Source organism: Balaenoptera ricei, chromosome 15 (genome assembly GCF_028023285.1).
Source record: "Balaenoptera ricei isolate mBalRic1 chromosome 15, mBalRic1.hap2, whole genome shotgun sequence".
Classification (NCBI taxonomy): Eukaryota; Metazoa; Chordata; class Mammalia; order Artiodactyla; family Balaenopteridae; genus Balaenoptera; species Balaenoptera ricei.
Genome location: NC_082653.1, coordinates 46,167,617 through 46,183,457, shown reverse-complemented (window position 1 = coordinate 46,183,457; position 15,841 = coordinate 46,167,617).

The following is a 15,841-nucleotide window of genomic DNA, read 5'->3' as shown; positions in this document are numbered from 1 at the left end:
CCCCGGCTCGCCGCAACTGGAGAAAGCCCTCGCACAGAAATGAAGACCCAACACAGCCAAAAATAAAATAAATTAAAAAAAAAAAAAAAAAAGTACACAGGAGTCAGCAGGAAGGGTTTCTGCTAGCTAAATATGGTACCACTTGAGGAGCAAAATAAATATTGGTAGCTATAGAGTATAACCTTGAACAAAATTAGAATTCATGCTCCCAGGTAACTAAATGAGATAACTAAATGAATGAATAAACAATTAACTGAGGTGGGAAAGAGAGCTCTTCCTGGCAGTAGAAAACCAGTTTAATAAATGTATAAAAAATAATGGAATTAGACAATCACAACCACCATTCAACAGACATCCAGTGATACCTAATTCAGGCAAAAACTGAAAGTAGTGAGTAAAATTTTGAGGAACAGAATATTTACAAGATCTCAAAGTATGTCCCTTTAGAAATATACACTTTACAAAGGGAAAACTAGAGCTCTGCAGCAGAGAAATTATCTTGACCAAGTGAGCAAATATAACTGAAGTCATGACAGACCCCATCCTGTGCCTCCTGATATGATGCACTGAGACCAGGACTGCCTTTCTGGGTTCTTCCTGTAGAAATGTGCGTAACTTGAATCTCTTCACAGAGAAACATCAGACAAACCCAAAGTGAGCAAATTCTACAAAACAACTGGCACTTCAAAAAAGACAAGATTGTGAAAAACAAAGACCAAGAATGAGAAAGCATTCCAGGTTTTTAAAGACTCAAGAGGCAAGACAACTGAACACGCAGTGTGATCTTGGATTGGGTTCTAAACCAGTAAACACACACATACACACAAACAACACACATACACACAGAGAAAGGATATTGGGACAGCTGATGAAATTTAAATGTGGACTGTGGATTAGATAACAGTATTACATGAACTTTAAATGTCTTAATTTTACTAATTCTATTGTGATTATGTAAGAAAATGTCCTTGTTCTTAGAAAATATACATTATAGTATTTAGGGGAAAAGGGAAACAATGTCTGTAACTTACTCTCAAATGACTTGGAAAAAAGAGAGTGTATGTGTGTGTGTGTGTGTGTGTGTGTAAATAGGCATGTGTATGTATCGATGGATGGATGGATACATAGATAAATGATAGCTAGATAGATAAATGATAGCTAGATAGATAAATCATATAAATGGAACAAAAGGTGAACTACGAGTGAATTTGATTAAAGGGTATATGAGAGTTCTTGGTACTATTCTAGCCAGATATTGTCAATTTATATCAGTTTATATCAGTGTATTTTAAAAGAGACTTGAGTCCAAAGAGGTGAGTGACTTAGTCATGTAGCTGAAGAGTGGCAAAATGGGGACAGGAACTGAGATGGCATGCCTGTCGCTTTCCTGATCTTACTCCTTCCTTGGATGACAGGAGGTGTGGAAATCTAACGTGTTTCTGTATTTGTCTCAGCTTTACCACCCAGTAACTCAGGCCTGTCGGAAATGCTTTACCCTTTCCACTTTTGGAAGTCAAAACAAACACCAAACAAAAGTGAATTCTTTTTGCTGGCAACCTACCTGCTTTATGAAAATCACATGGACTTAAGGGCTCTCCTGATACAACCTCAACCACTAATTCTGAAACAGGAGGGAAGGGGGCAGGGCACAACCTAAAAGAATGACACAGCCGTTGGACATGACATAAACTGGTTAGAACCAATTAGGTCCAAGATGGTGGAAGATTCAACTTCCAGTAGACCTTGAGCCACATTATATGCTCATTGTAATACATTAGCTAAATGACACACCCACAGATGCCATGACACTTCTGAGGCCGACCATAAAAGGCCAAAAGGTGGGTGGTGGCCCAATTTATGGAAATCCCCACCCCTTCTTCAAGATAGTTGGAATAATCCTCCTACTCATTAGCCTATGAAATTACTCAGCCCATAAAAACTAACCACGCCATATTTCAGGGCCTCTCACCTTCTGAGATGGCCCACACTCTATCTGTGGAGCATGTTTCTCTCTAAACAAATCCACTTCTTACCTATCACTTTGTCTCTCACTGACTTTGTTCTGTGATGAGACATAAAGAACCTGAGCTTCATTAAGTCCTGAGACCAGGTGTGTGATATCAGCTAAAAGACAGTGGGTTCAAGTCCCAGTCTGGGTTCTGACTGGGTTCGAGTCCCATCTGAGGTGTGCAGTTTCAATTCCTCCAGAAGTGGGTTCAGTGACAACCCACCTTACACCAAATTCCACTTGATAGCAGTTAGTCTACACCACCACTCTATGAATATTTCCACTCTGATCTGACCTCAGACTGAAATAAGTTTTCAGAGAAATAAAATTTTATTATGCAGACCCTCCTGAGGAGAGACAGAGTTTCCTCCGACTCAGTGGTATAATTCAACACCTATTCCAAAGCCCGTGTATAACAAGCATCATCTTCCTAAAATGAGGCTTAAAGTCAAGAAGGTGAGATAGACCCCAGGGGCCATTGTCATGGTAAAATCTGAGAGGGATTTTGATAAGGCTTTTGTCAAATACATTGATTATCAATGACAACCATTCTGCCATGATTGCTGTATGCTTTTAGTTCTTTGGGTCTTAAATATTTCCTTTAAATTACAACCCCTCACCACACACCTCTACAAAGTTAACTAGCCAGTGTTTGTCTCAGTTAATAACTTCATGATAGTTAATGTCAAACCAGTACAGATGGAGTAACTGTTAGCTGGGAGTAAACTGAGAGAGGAAGTTGTGCCCTAGGAGGAAACTGATCTCCAATAGAGTTGGGAAGCCCTGATAAACCAATTCCCTGGATTTTTACAGCTTTATTTAGGCCCAGAAGTGTATGAACTTAAACAAATAAATGCATTCTCAGGTGGGTACGTTTGTCAAAACTCTACCAGTGGTCCACTTAGGAGCTGAGATTCTTGTTCTTCGTAAATTTTATCTCAAAGAAGAAGGAGGGGGAGGAAGAGGAGGAGGAGGAGCAGATGGAGAGAAAGGAGAACCGTAAGCAAATGAGCTCAAGTTAATGACGCACCTGCTGATGTGTCTGAGGATGAAGGATACTGATGTCTGCAAATTAATGTGTAAAATAGTGTGATGGATTAGAAGAGGCATGGATATGTGATAAAGCAAACAAGTGTATTAAAATGTTAATTGTAGAATGTAGGTGGTGGTAAGATAAGTATAATAATAATATTTTAACACTAGAGTATTTAATAATTAATGACTAATATTTAAAAATTTTTGTTATGTTTAAAATTTCCATCTTGAGGAAAATAGAATTGTTCTACTAGGTTAAAACACTACAAGTTCATAACTTAGGGCTATTCCAGCATCAAGCACTACATGCTGTTTGTTCAGAAACAATCTGTCTACACAGGTCTCTTTCCTTAAAATCAAATCTTTCTTTCTCTGTTCAGTTGTATAATGAAATTCTGAAATCAAACCTAGATGTTTTATGGTATTTTGACCCTTCATTGGAACCAGGCTAAGCCATGTCCTTCATCCAATAAACTTCATTTCTAGTATTAATAACACGCCATTAAAATGTCTGTGTCGCTGGCAGGTGTGTCTGCTTTGTTCCTCTGCATCCCCAGTGCCTGGAACACAACCTGGGACCGAGTAGATGCTAAGTAAATATTTCTTGGAAGAGTGAATTGGAACTAAAAAATAAATGGAAGCATGAAAAATGGGGTTCCTGATGGGACCTGCATGTCATCTGTTAAATGAGAGGAGAGTAATAATCACAATTTCTGTATATTTGAAAAGTCAAGACCAATGATAACTGAAGCTAAAAGTTGAGCCTTTGGAAGTTCCTTATGAAATCATTCAAAAATATTTATTGACAGACATCTTATTGTGCACAACGTAACTTCGTGTGGTTCACAGCCCGGAGACAGATCTGGATGTAAGTTCCTACCAGTCACTCCCTCACTGTGTGATCTTGGCTAAGTTTAACCTCTCTCTGCAGCGGTTTCCTCATCTGCATGATGGAAACAGCAAGAGCTGCCTTAAAAGATTGCTTTAGAATCCACTAGATTTCTGTGAAGAACTTTGTAGAACCAGACACAAAGTTCAAAACCAAAGAGCTCTTCTTATATAACAAACATATAATATCAGAGTCCAGACAGATGGAGGTGACTGCAATGCTGCAAAGATGAGCCTGGGTGAATTGTTCAGATGGACATTAATAATTAGACTGCTTTGGGAAAGGGCCTGCACTTGGTGTTTAGATGACCGTGGTAGCAGAATTGCAAGGTCTGCAGACAGCGGCCATCCATCCACCACAGCCAACTCACCTGTCATCACCTCCCTTTATCCTGCTGGGCAGATGGGGCTGTGGGTTATCATCACACCTTTGCACAGCTCAACCACGTTCTTAGAAATTACTACTTCAAATGCCAGATTCACAAGTGAACAATTGGTAGGGCATTTCCCACCTTCCCCTCCACTTCTCCCCTCTCATTCCACATTCCTTGCTCTGAGTACTAAATACATGATCAGGGAACACTGGTTTTCCAAAGCACAAATCCTAGAACAATGGTGCCATGCACATGTACAGCAGCGAGCTTCAACCTGGGAAACTCTTACTCCTGGATGAAGGTGAACACTTTCCCACAGGTATTCAGGCAAGGGTTGTGTAAGAACATCTCTGTTCATACCTTAACTCCTGTACCAGCATTTCCTAAGATTGACCTAAATAGCCCATGTCCCGCTCTTCATGGAAGGCAGACCCCTCTCCCATCCTAAATCAAGCTGTGCTGCACTCCAGGGTGGAAAACCCTCCGAGGCATCAGCAGGAGAAGTGTTTTCCTTAATGATGAATCCAGCCATTATAAGACTCAAGGGAGATTCCTGTCTTTGACTGGCTTCTCCTAAGAGTGAAACATGTCCTTAATAGCACACATTTGGAGCCTTTTTGGGATATTCTGAGTTGCATATGTTGGATGGATATGATACACTGATGGGAGCTATGTGATGATACAGATATTTAAGGACAGGTGAGCCCTAGGATCTTTGTATGGCTACACTTGACAATTCCAAATGAAAAGACCTTTTCCCACAGAAATCAGTTACTATTTGCTTAGTTCCTTTCAACTAGAGCCTCAGTGCTATGTTTCTCACAAAGACCAGTAACCTAGGAAAGGTCTACTTCTTCTGCTAAGCACATCACCCAGTTATCAGAATCCCTAAACCTGCTGATTTGCCACCCTACCTTGATGAACAAAAGAGGTAGACCAGTTGTCTGTGCCCACATAATTTTATGTTTGGGCTCAGTGATTTGTGCTAATTAGACATGGGGCAAAATAAACTCCAAGCCCCTTAATAGAATTATCTCTCTTTATTTCACTTGGTTTGCCCCAGTGCTTGGCCCTCCATAAACTGTTGTTAACTGAAGGAATTACCGAACACGTATATTACCAAGACCGAGGTGTGCCCGAGTCCCTATCATCATCAACCCAACTCTAGAGAGAGTAACTGAACAAAAGCTTATATTCTTACAGTTCAGTTTCATTTGGCTTAAAATAAAAGCCCCCATTTTTAGGTAGCAGCTTACAGCTTCCTGCCCACTTTCTCAGTAGGTAAGATGTTCATCTCTTAGTGGAAATTTCTTAGAGATGGGTTGGGAGTCAGTGCCAGTAGAGACCACTGCCAGTGTTAAGCACAAACCACAACTCCAACAAGAACTAGGAGGTGAAGGTGAAGGTGAAGGATGGAGGGGAAGGGGCTGGGAGCACAATAACTGTTTTCCAAGATCTACTTGGCTACAGCACTGTGCTGGGTTCATCTTGGGGTTTTTGAAATACCCAGGAGTGTTTGTTTTGTTTTGTGTTTTCCTAAAGGAGACACCACAGAGCAGGGAGAAGAGCATGGATTTCACAGCCCATGAATTTCAATTTGAAAATCACTCCCAACTTAATAACAAACTAGTGGAGTGGTCAGAAGACAGGGAGATCTGAGTTTGGGATTCTGGTTCAACCACTTAAATTACCTTGTGAGCCTATGCATGTTTCTAAACCTTTCTAATCCTCAGTTTCTTCATCTGTAAAGTGGGGGTAAACCATACAATCTCCCAAAAGGCTTCATAGCCAGGGTCTGACATACAGCACGTGCTCATGAAAGCTGTGTTCAAGTTTAACCATGTGAGGATCATTTAACTTCTCTGACCCTCATTTATCTTCCTCCTTGTCTGTGCAATGCTGAGGACAACCTTAAAATGTTTACAAGGGGGTATGGCACCTGGTGGCTCTAACAAACAAGTTATGATTAGTAATCTTAGTATTAATAGCATTATTAGTGTCATTACTATCAAATTTAATACTACTTAATACGAGTATGATTACTGGCTTTAGTGACAGTTTTAATAATATTTTAATAATCAGGAACGTGTAAGAGAGAAGATGCAATCAAGACGCAGACCTGGTCTGGAAAAGTGATGATCCCAGGTATATTTTTATTATTTTGCATTTTTCAAATCAAATGTAAGTTCGCCTCAACTCTCACCCCTTCATTGCTCTCTTCTACCCTTTCGAGGCCATTCATCTCCTATTTTCAGATTGATTAAAAAGAGCAAGCCACAAGACCAGTGTCTGCCCTCATTCCTCAGCTGAAGTGATTTCAGTTTCCTCTAAAATATTAGATTTTTCCCTGGCTTGTATTTACTATGCACAGATGCAGAAGGAGAATTACTCAAGTTTTGCAATAAAAATAAGCTTGGCTTTGCAAGCACCTGCTTTCCGCCGTTTAATAATGCCGAGCTCCCTTCTCCTACGTGCTTCTGTTTACTCTTCTGCAAATTATTTTTGTTCTCAGTTGACAAAGATAAATGATGGGATTAATATATATTGAAGAAGTCTCTGGGAACAGTATGCCAGCCCAGAGGAAGGGTGGGTATTATTTCCCTCAGGTAAGGCAACACAGCAAACTGGATTAAGAGTAATTTGCTGTGGGGCTTACAGATAATCATGATCCATTAGTGGTACACCATTTATGAAAATTGCTTTTTCTTAAATAAAAATTAGAATGACTTTCATTACCTTGTCAGGACTGAGTGGAGCCATCTGCATTTTTCCCCCAAGGGAAAACAAAACACCAGTGACAAGGTTAAGATTTTTGATTTAACCTCAAAGCAATCTCCAAACTGTTGAAAGTAACAGTGAAAAAAAAAAAAATGTGTGGCAAGGAACTTCGGTCTGTAAGGCGCACGGATACTGTTGTACACTTAGAGCTGAAAACTAGAAAAGAAAATATTTGTCAGAACAAGAAGGAAACTGAATCCAGGCTTGTATCTTTTGAAGATTGTTTTTAGAATTACACACATTGGTGTGATTGAAGTAGAGATTTTGCAAAATGACGTCAAGACTTTCAAGACGATGGCATTCTTGTTTCAATCTCACCGAATCTTTTTGAGTTATAAAAGTTGTATTTTCAACCAACTGATTCAAATTTCATCTAAATATCTCCCTTATCTTGGCATCCCCAGCATCAAGTCCAGAGACTCACACAATTGGTCTGATGTGTCGTAAACCTTTATTTATGATCTTGGCTGTCCAATTATAGAACATTTTCCCCTTGTGAGGAATGTATCATTTATTGTTGAGCCCAAGATGAATGTTAAGACTTTTTAATATGTGGACAGATGTTTTAAAGTGCATTAATAATGATAGTGAAGAATGTCAAATGTGTTCGTTAATTAAAATTGTGGAAATGTTTTTACCTTCCCTGTTTTGGTGCCTGGGCAAAATAGTCTTCCTCTTACATTATATTTCCAATTCGCATCTTAGGGTGGAGTTGCCATCAGGTCAATACCTTCAAAGAGAAACAAAAAGAAGGTAGGGCCCAGCCATGCCCATACATTGTGCTTACAACAACCCTGGGTTTGCCAAGATCAAAGGCAGCTGTGGGTACAAGATTATGTCATGCGTGGTTGCAAAGTCATGGATCTCCTGCAAGAGAACTGGGGTGTGGATCATACGGATGATTCAGAAAAGAGAAAGGAAGACTTGTGCGTTCAGGGCAATTGGGTGAGGTTAGAATAACACACGTTTCTGCCCCAAGTTAACCATCAGGGGATTGGACTTCTCTTGAAATGAGAAGAGTTACCAACCAGATGCATTTTAAAAATGGAGATTCTAAATCTCTCACCGTGGGCTTCCCTGGTGGCGCAGTGGTTGGGAGTCTGCCTGCCAATGCAGGGGACACGGGTTTGAGCCCTGGTCTGGGAGGATCCCGCATGCCCCGGAGTGGCTGGGCCCGTGAGCCACGATTACTGAGCCTGCGCGTCTGGAGCCTGTGCTCCGCAGCAAGAGAGGCCGCGATAGTGAGAGGACCGCGCACCGCGATGAAGAGTGGCCCCCACTCACCGCAACTGGAGAAAGCCTTCGCACAGAAACGAAGACCCAACACAGCCATAAATAAATAAATTAATTAATTTAAAAAAATAGGCAGAAGAGCTGAGTAGACATTTTTCCAAAGAAGAAATACAGATGGCCAACAGGCACATGAAAAGATGCTCAACATCGCTAATTATTAGAGAAATGCAAATTAAAACTATAATGAGTTATCACCTCACACCCATCAGAATGGCCATCATTAAAGTTTTCAGATAACAAACGTTGGTGAGGATGTGGAGAAAAGGGATCCCTCCTACACTGTTGGTAGGAACGTAATTTGGTGTAGCCACTATGGAAAACAGTATGGAAGTTCCTTAAAAAACTAAAAATAGGGTTACCATATGATCCAGCAATTCCACTCCTGGGCATGTATCCAGAAAAAACAAAAATACTAACTCAAAAAGATATATGTACCGCAATGTTGATAGCAGCACTATTTACAATTGCCAGGTCATGGAAGCAACCCAAGTGCCCATCAACAGATGACTGATGTAAGAAGATGTGGTAAATATATACAATAGAATATAACTTAGCCATAAAAAAGAATGAAATCCTGCCATTTGCAGCAATATGGATGGACCTAGAGAATATTATGCTAGTGAAATAAGTCAGGCAGAGAAGGACAAATACTGTATGCTATCACTTATATGTGGAATCTAAAAAATAATACAAACAATTGTAGCAAAACAGAACAGACTCACAGACATAGAAAAAAAAAACTATTGGGGAAGAGAAGGGAAGGGGGAGGGGCAAGTTATGGGTAAGGGACTAAGAGATACAAACTACTATGTATCAAATAGATAAGCAGCAAGGATATATTGTACAACACAGCAAATTATAGCCAGTATTTTTTTCATAACTTTAAATGTAGTATAATCTATAAAAGTATTGAATCACTATATTGGATACCTGAGAGTAATATAATGTTGTAAATCAATTATATTTCAATAAAAGGTAAAAATAAAGTATGTTGTTCCTGTGTCTTGCTTAAAAAGGTACATCATTTAAAAGTAAAGCATGCTGTTTGTGCTTTTCTGCCCTTTCTTTTGGTGCTTGTCTTCCTGTTCAAGGACTCACTTCCCTGGTCCCCTGTGCCCCAGAGCTAAGCCCTCTCTGCTCTCATTTTGATTTTGGGAGACACAGAGCTGAGCTTATTCCCTAAGCAACAGCTGTGGTCCTCTGTCTGTTCTGTGTCCTCTCAATGCAGATGGGTAGGGATCTCTTCATCATCTCCTAGTGCCTGCAGACCAGAGAATGAGCTTGTTCTCGCTAAAATGTGCAAGAATTTATTGAGCTTGTATTATGATAATTAACATGTATTAAGGCTTATAGTACTTAATTTTTTAAAGTGCTTTCATATATTGAAATCCAGAGCTGTTGTCTTGCCTAACCTGTATCTCTCCTTCTGGTGGAAGAACTGCCTTTGTCGTTTAGGGCAGGGCTTGTGGTTTGACTGAGGTGGCTCGTCTACCAGGGATTAGCACCCCACCCAAGCCTGGTCATGGTCAGCCCACGGTCAGGGGTCTTCTGCTGAAAGAGACTTGTTCTCCGGGGTAGCCGAGAAGGAAAATCAAGTCTCAGGCTATTGGGATCCATTTTTCCTGCAATGTGGGAGAACCGGTCCAGTGAACTCAACAGAGTAAAGCAGAGGGGGGCCAGTGAGGGGAGAGCACGGTATCACTGGGCTGCTGGATCCTTCTAAGCCTGCGTTCCCGTCTGGGTGAGCCAATCAGTCCCATGTTCTGCTTCAGCAAATTTAAATTAAGTTTCTCTCCCTTCCAACTGAAAGAGTCCTAATGAATACATAATTTGACAGCTATTTATTAAGCTCGTACTGTGTACCACATGCATAGTCCTAGATGTTTTGGTTCAAGAATCACTTTACTTATCACTATAAACTGGGAGGTAACGCTGCTCAACTTTAGAGACATGTTAGACACATAGAAAATAGAAGCAATGATAATATTAATAGTATTATTATTATTAAATTAAAAAGAAACTGAACAAAATTTAATAAATGTTTCTAGAATTAACAGTTTTTTTGGAGGTAGGAGAAAGTGAAGTTAAAAGCCACTTTAATATGAGGCCAAGCAACTGTATACAGGTATAGAGTGGGTGAATGCTCAAAACCGTTAGGTTTGTTGATTCTAATTTCAGATTAAACTTGTTATAAACAACAGCACTCATGTAAGAATTAGTTCAGCTAAATTTCCTTGCCTTCCAAACTTGTTAAATGCATTGCTTTTAAATTCTAAATGGTACTCAAAAACCAGTTAATAAGAAGTGACAATATCTTAGAGGGTTTTTCTGTATCTATAGATCTATATATCTATATACACAGGCACATGTATACACACATATATACACATATTATATATGTTATAAAATTATATATAATTTATAATAAATATATAATAAAATTATTTACCATTTTGATTTAATCTTGTTCTTATTGACTTTGACGGGGATTTATCATTTCAAGTCTTACGTATTATGCTAATTTTGGTAGTTGATTTCTTTTCCTATTAAAGTGAACTAAAGTTGGTCAAGCTTTTCTTGTTTATAAAATAATTAAAATGAGAAAATAAAAGAATCACTTTACTTATGTTATCTTAAAGAGGGTAGTTTTATTTTTAACAACACTTTGAAAATCGGTCAGCTGAGATTCCAGGGAGTAATTATCTCCATTTCACAGAGGAGGAAACAGAGGCTCAGAGGGATTTATTTACTTTATTTTTTTATTTTTGGCTGCATTGGGTCTTCGTTGCTGCGCTGTAGTTGTGGCGAGCGGGGGCTGCTCTTCGTTGCGGTGCGCGGCGTTGCGGTGCATGGGCTTCTCATGGCGGTGGCTTCTCTTGTTGCGGAGCACGGGCTCTAGGCGCTTGGGCTTCAGTAGTTGTGGCTCGCGGGCCCTAGAGCGCAGGCTCAGTAGCTGTGGCGCATGGGCTTAGTTGCTCCGTGTCATGTGGGATCTTCCGGGGCCAGGGGTCGAACCCATGTCCCCTGAATTGGCAGGCGGATTCTTAACCACTGCACCAGGGAAGCCCCGAGAAGCCCCTCAGAGCGATTTAGCCACATGCCTCTTTCCTTCTCCCCCTGCTCCCAGCATTCTCCCCTCCTCCTTCCTTTCCTCCCCACTGAGGTCTCCCGTGTCCTAGTTCTTCCTAGACACCTAGGATCGGGAGCTCCAACAGAGGACACTGGATGTAGAATCAGGATATATTGTTCGCAAGCCTGTCTCCACTTACAAATATATGTGACCTGGATGAAGGTGTTTAACCTCTCTTAGCCTCAGTTTCTCTGTCTGCAGAATGGGGAGAATCCTTCCCCAAATGCTTGTCAATGCCTGTCCCTCACATGAACTTTTGACCCGTCTGGTTCACATTCTGCTTTTTGCTTTGAATGAGGTTTTCCAAGCACAGTAGAATCCCCTTGTCCCAGCCTGCCTTCCACAGATCTTGGAGCCAAGACGATCGTGTCCTCAGAGGCCGAGTCCTCTCCCGTGGTCCTCACTTCCCAGCCTGCTCGTGGAGGGAACGTGGCCTCAGGCTGTCTCCCCATCAGCAGCTTCGGCAGCCCCTGGGGCTTGTCAGAAATGCACGGTCTCAGGCCCCCAGGACCCTTGAGCCAGAGCCCGCTTTTTAGCCGGACCCAGGAAAGGGGCGTGTGGGCACGAGGTGGGAAGCTCTGCTCAGACTCCGCGGTTTCACCGCGTTGGCTCCCTGACTCTGCGTGAATCACACCTCAGTGCAGCTGATTTAAAAAGTGAGACACGCCCATTCCATCCCTCCTGGACTCCTCCCTAAAGTTCAAATCACTTACTGGTGAGTCTCAGACATCAGGAGAAGCAGCAGGAAAGGGAGGGTCTTCCTATTGGATTGAACTTTGAAAGCTGGGAAGCATTAATAAGATGCAAATTAAAGTACTTGAGGGTTCTGAATCCAAGGAAGGGTGTTGACAGAAGCTGCTCTGGCTTTAGTGTGTAGGGCATGGAAGTGGGGGACACCGGGTCAGGAGAGCAGGGGTACTGCCCCCGGGGTGCAGAGTGAGGGGACCACCGAGCCAGATGACAGAGCAGCATTTCCGTCCAGCTCCTCCTCCGATGTCCCTGCCCCCACCCCTGCGACCTCAGACTCCAGAACCCCGTGCAGGGGTCGGTCTGGTCCGACTCACCCCAGCCCACTTGCTCCGGGACCCGGGCTCCTGTCACTTCACTGTGGTTGAACCTGGGTGAGAAAAGCCAACCTGGGAGATGTATTCATCCTGGAATTTTAACCACCGGAGATGCTCAGGCTGAAGGAGTAGCCCCTGATGGGCCAGCCTGGGCTGCCCTGCGGCCAGGGGCTCTCTGTCCTCCCCGGGCCCCCTCCTCACCGGTTTTGGGTCACCCTCCTCCCAGTCACTGATGTCGTCTGGTTCCTGTGCCCCCAGACCCGGGCTGGACTTGCCACCCGGTGTCTGCAAGGCCCCCTTCCCAACAGGGACCTCACTTCCCATCCGCTGGGGGACAGTAAGTGGGAAACAATGTCCCAATCAGTCTCTCTCGTTCCTGCGTGATGAACGAGCTTCTCACCTGGGAGCAGGGGCCGAGGGGCAGAGAAGGAGCAAAGCCCAGGAGTCAGCAGACGTGGGAACGATGGGTCCAGCGGGGAAGCAGAGCTGGACATCCACGGAGCCGACCTCACATCACCAGGAGGGCAGACCCCAGCCCCAGCTGCCGGCCACAGGGCAGAAGTAACCTGTACCCCAACTCCCCCAATAACGCTGGACCCCCTGCCTGCAAATGGTCTCAAACCCGGGGAAACACTACACCCTGAGGCCTTCCAGACGCCTCAGTGAATAAGCCTGCTGACATTTTAGTAACTAAAATCATAGTCGAGTGAACTCACGACACTACCATCCCCACCTTAGAAGAAGTTACCTGCTCGCTGCCGGAGGGACGGAGGTGGGTAGTGCCTGTACATTTTAGTAAATGATCTGGAAATTGGTGCTTCCCCAGGCACCCAGGATGTTGGTCACTCCTTGGGTCCTGTGCCTAATGCCAGTGCCTCCTCACCCCACCTGGGTATTAGCATCCCCCAGCGAACTTTCTCCAAGTGTGAAAACTGGGTCCCACCCCTGAGACTCCCATTCAGCTGGTCTGAGGCAGGGCCAGGAACTGGTATTTTTTTAAGCTCCCAGATAATGTCACTGGGCACACACCATCACCATCACCATCCCTTACTCTGTATTCCTGGAATCTGGGTGGTGGGAAGGAGGCTAAAGGGAGAGAGGACTGAGGCCCAGAGAGGTTAAGCCACTCACCCAGAGGTCACACAGCCTAACTAGTCCCTGAGCCAGGACTGGCACCTAAGAGGCAGAATCCTCACCCAGCTGCCTCCAGGGAGCTCCCTCCGCCCCCTTTCCCTCCCTTCTCCTGCTGTTGACATCTGGGGACATCTGTGGGCTCACTGTGGACCCTCAGAGCTTCCTGAGTCAAATGTTGGAATTAATTCCAGCTCCACCAAGTCAAGACCAGAGATCTCGGCCTGGGTCATCAGAGTCAGTGCCGGGAGCTGGCTTCCTGGGTGCAGTGCAGTGGGGTCTACCACAGTCGTGAGGAGGCCCCCAAAACAATGAGGAAATCCTTGCTGCTTTGATTTCCCAGACACAGACTTTTGGTTAAATTTGGGGGTTACAAATTTAGAAAAAATAAGCTTCCATATTCTGTCCCTTCCAACCCATCCCAAACAGTGCTGCAAAGTGAATCTTGCAAAACTCACCGCTTACCTGCCTTTTTGCTGGCTCTCCATCACCTACAGGACAAAATCCTGACCCTCAGATGAATGTCCGCTGCTCTCCTCTGGGCCTTAATTCTCAGCTTACTGCCCACCAGTATATTTCACAAACCTTCAGTGCCACCAAACCAGTCTATTCACTATTCCCCAGGTTCCCTTGTTCACACCACGTCTCAGGATTTAGAAAAATGAACTCTCCAGATGCATTTCTCTATCCTTCCTCTCTCAGTGACCCTGTAAAAGGCCACTGTCTCCACCAAACATCCTGCTCTAGACAGTGACTCCTGATCCAAATCCCTAGATTACTGTTTATTCGTCTCTTCCTGCTCCAGGGCCTTTGCACTTGCTTTGGTTAGATCTTCCTAGCTCTTTCTCTTAACAGCTCTTTCTACAGTCTCAACCCCCTTCCCACCCGGTGACACTCTTACATCACCTGTTTTACCTTCTTCCAGGGCACATCAGTATCTGAAATCATCTTGACTCTTTGGCCCACGTGTGTGTTGTCTGCCTTTCCCTACGTAAACACAGACTCCAAATGTGGAACTTCCTCTGTTTCTCAGGACTGACCTCCCAGCCCCTAGCACAGTGCAAGCTCACAGGGGTCTCAGTCAGTGTCAGTGCAATGAATTAACCCATGACTGCAATTATTTGTGGCCACAGTGTGCCAGATACGCCCTCTTGGGCTTGTCATGCAGCCCACACCTGGCCTCTGCTCAGCATCTGGGCTAACATCTGCCTCTCATCTCCACAGGTGAGCCCTTCTTTTCACCAATTAAATGGTAAGTGCATTCAGAGATGGGGCCTTAGACATCTGACTTCACTAGTGAACAACAAGTGATCAGGAAATACATGAAGCTGACATGCCCCCCCCAACCCCTGTGATCCAGGAGGCCAAGCTCTGTGACCTAGGGGGTGAAGGACAGCTCCGTCTTTGCCCAGTGAGAGGATAGGCTATCTTGAAAACAAAAAAGCTGCCTTGTTTGCAATAACATTGAGTCACAAAACTTTATAATCTGCAAAATAAATCATAAGCAAGGGCAGGGACCAGGAAACTACGACCCCTGGGCCAAATCCCGCCAGCCACCTGCTTTTCTGTGGCCCAGTAAGAACAGGTTTCATGGTTTTAAATGACAACATTTTAAATGGCTGTATATGCCCCCAGATAATATTCTTGAATTTTCCCTCTTGAGCTGCAAGCCTAAAATGTTTACACTCAGGTTCTTTAATGAAAGTTTTCCAAACTCTGGTTTAGAGGAAACTTTATCTTCCAAAAATCTTCCAAACCAACAAGTGGGTGATTGCGCTGTTGCCCAGGATGAAGTGAGCATCTGGATACCATGTACTTTCGCCAGGGAGACAGACTGACAGCCTCGTAGGGAAGGGGCTGGTCAAGGAGCAAGCTGTCCACCGCATGACGGGAACGAACGTCGGGGTCAGAAAGCAGGTCCAACAACAAGTGAGGACTGTGGGACCCTGTGTGGAATCTGTCCTATGGAATAGGAATGTGCCCAGTCCTACGAATTCATGGCTGAAAATGCCCACTTGACATGTTTCAGCCCGTTTTCACTCATCAGCATTCAGAACGGCCCCTGAGGTCTCACGTTTAAGCACAGTGGGCACATCATCATCCTTGCCATCAGATCAGTGCCTGCGGGGTCTGTGGACCA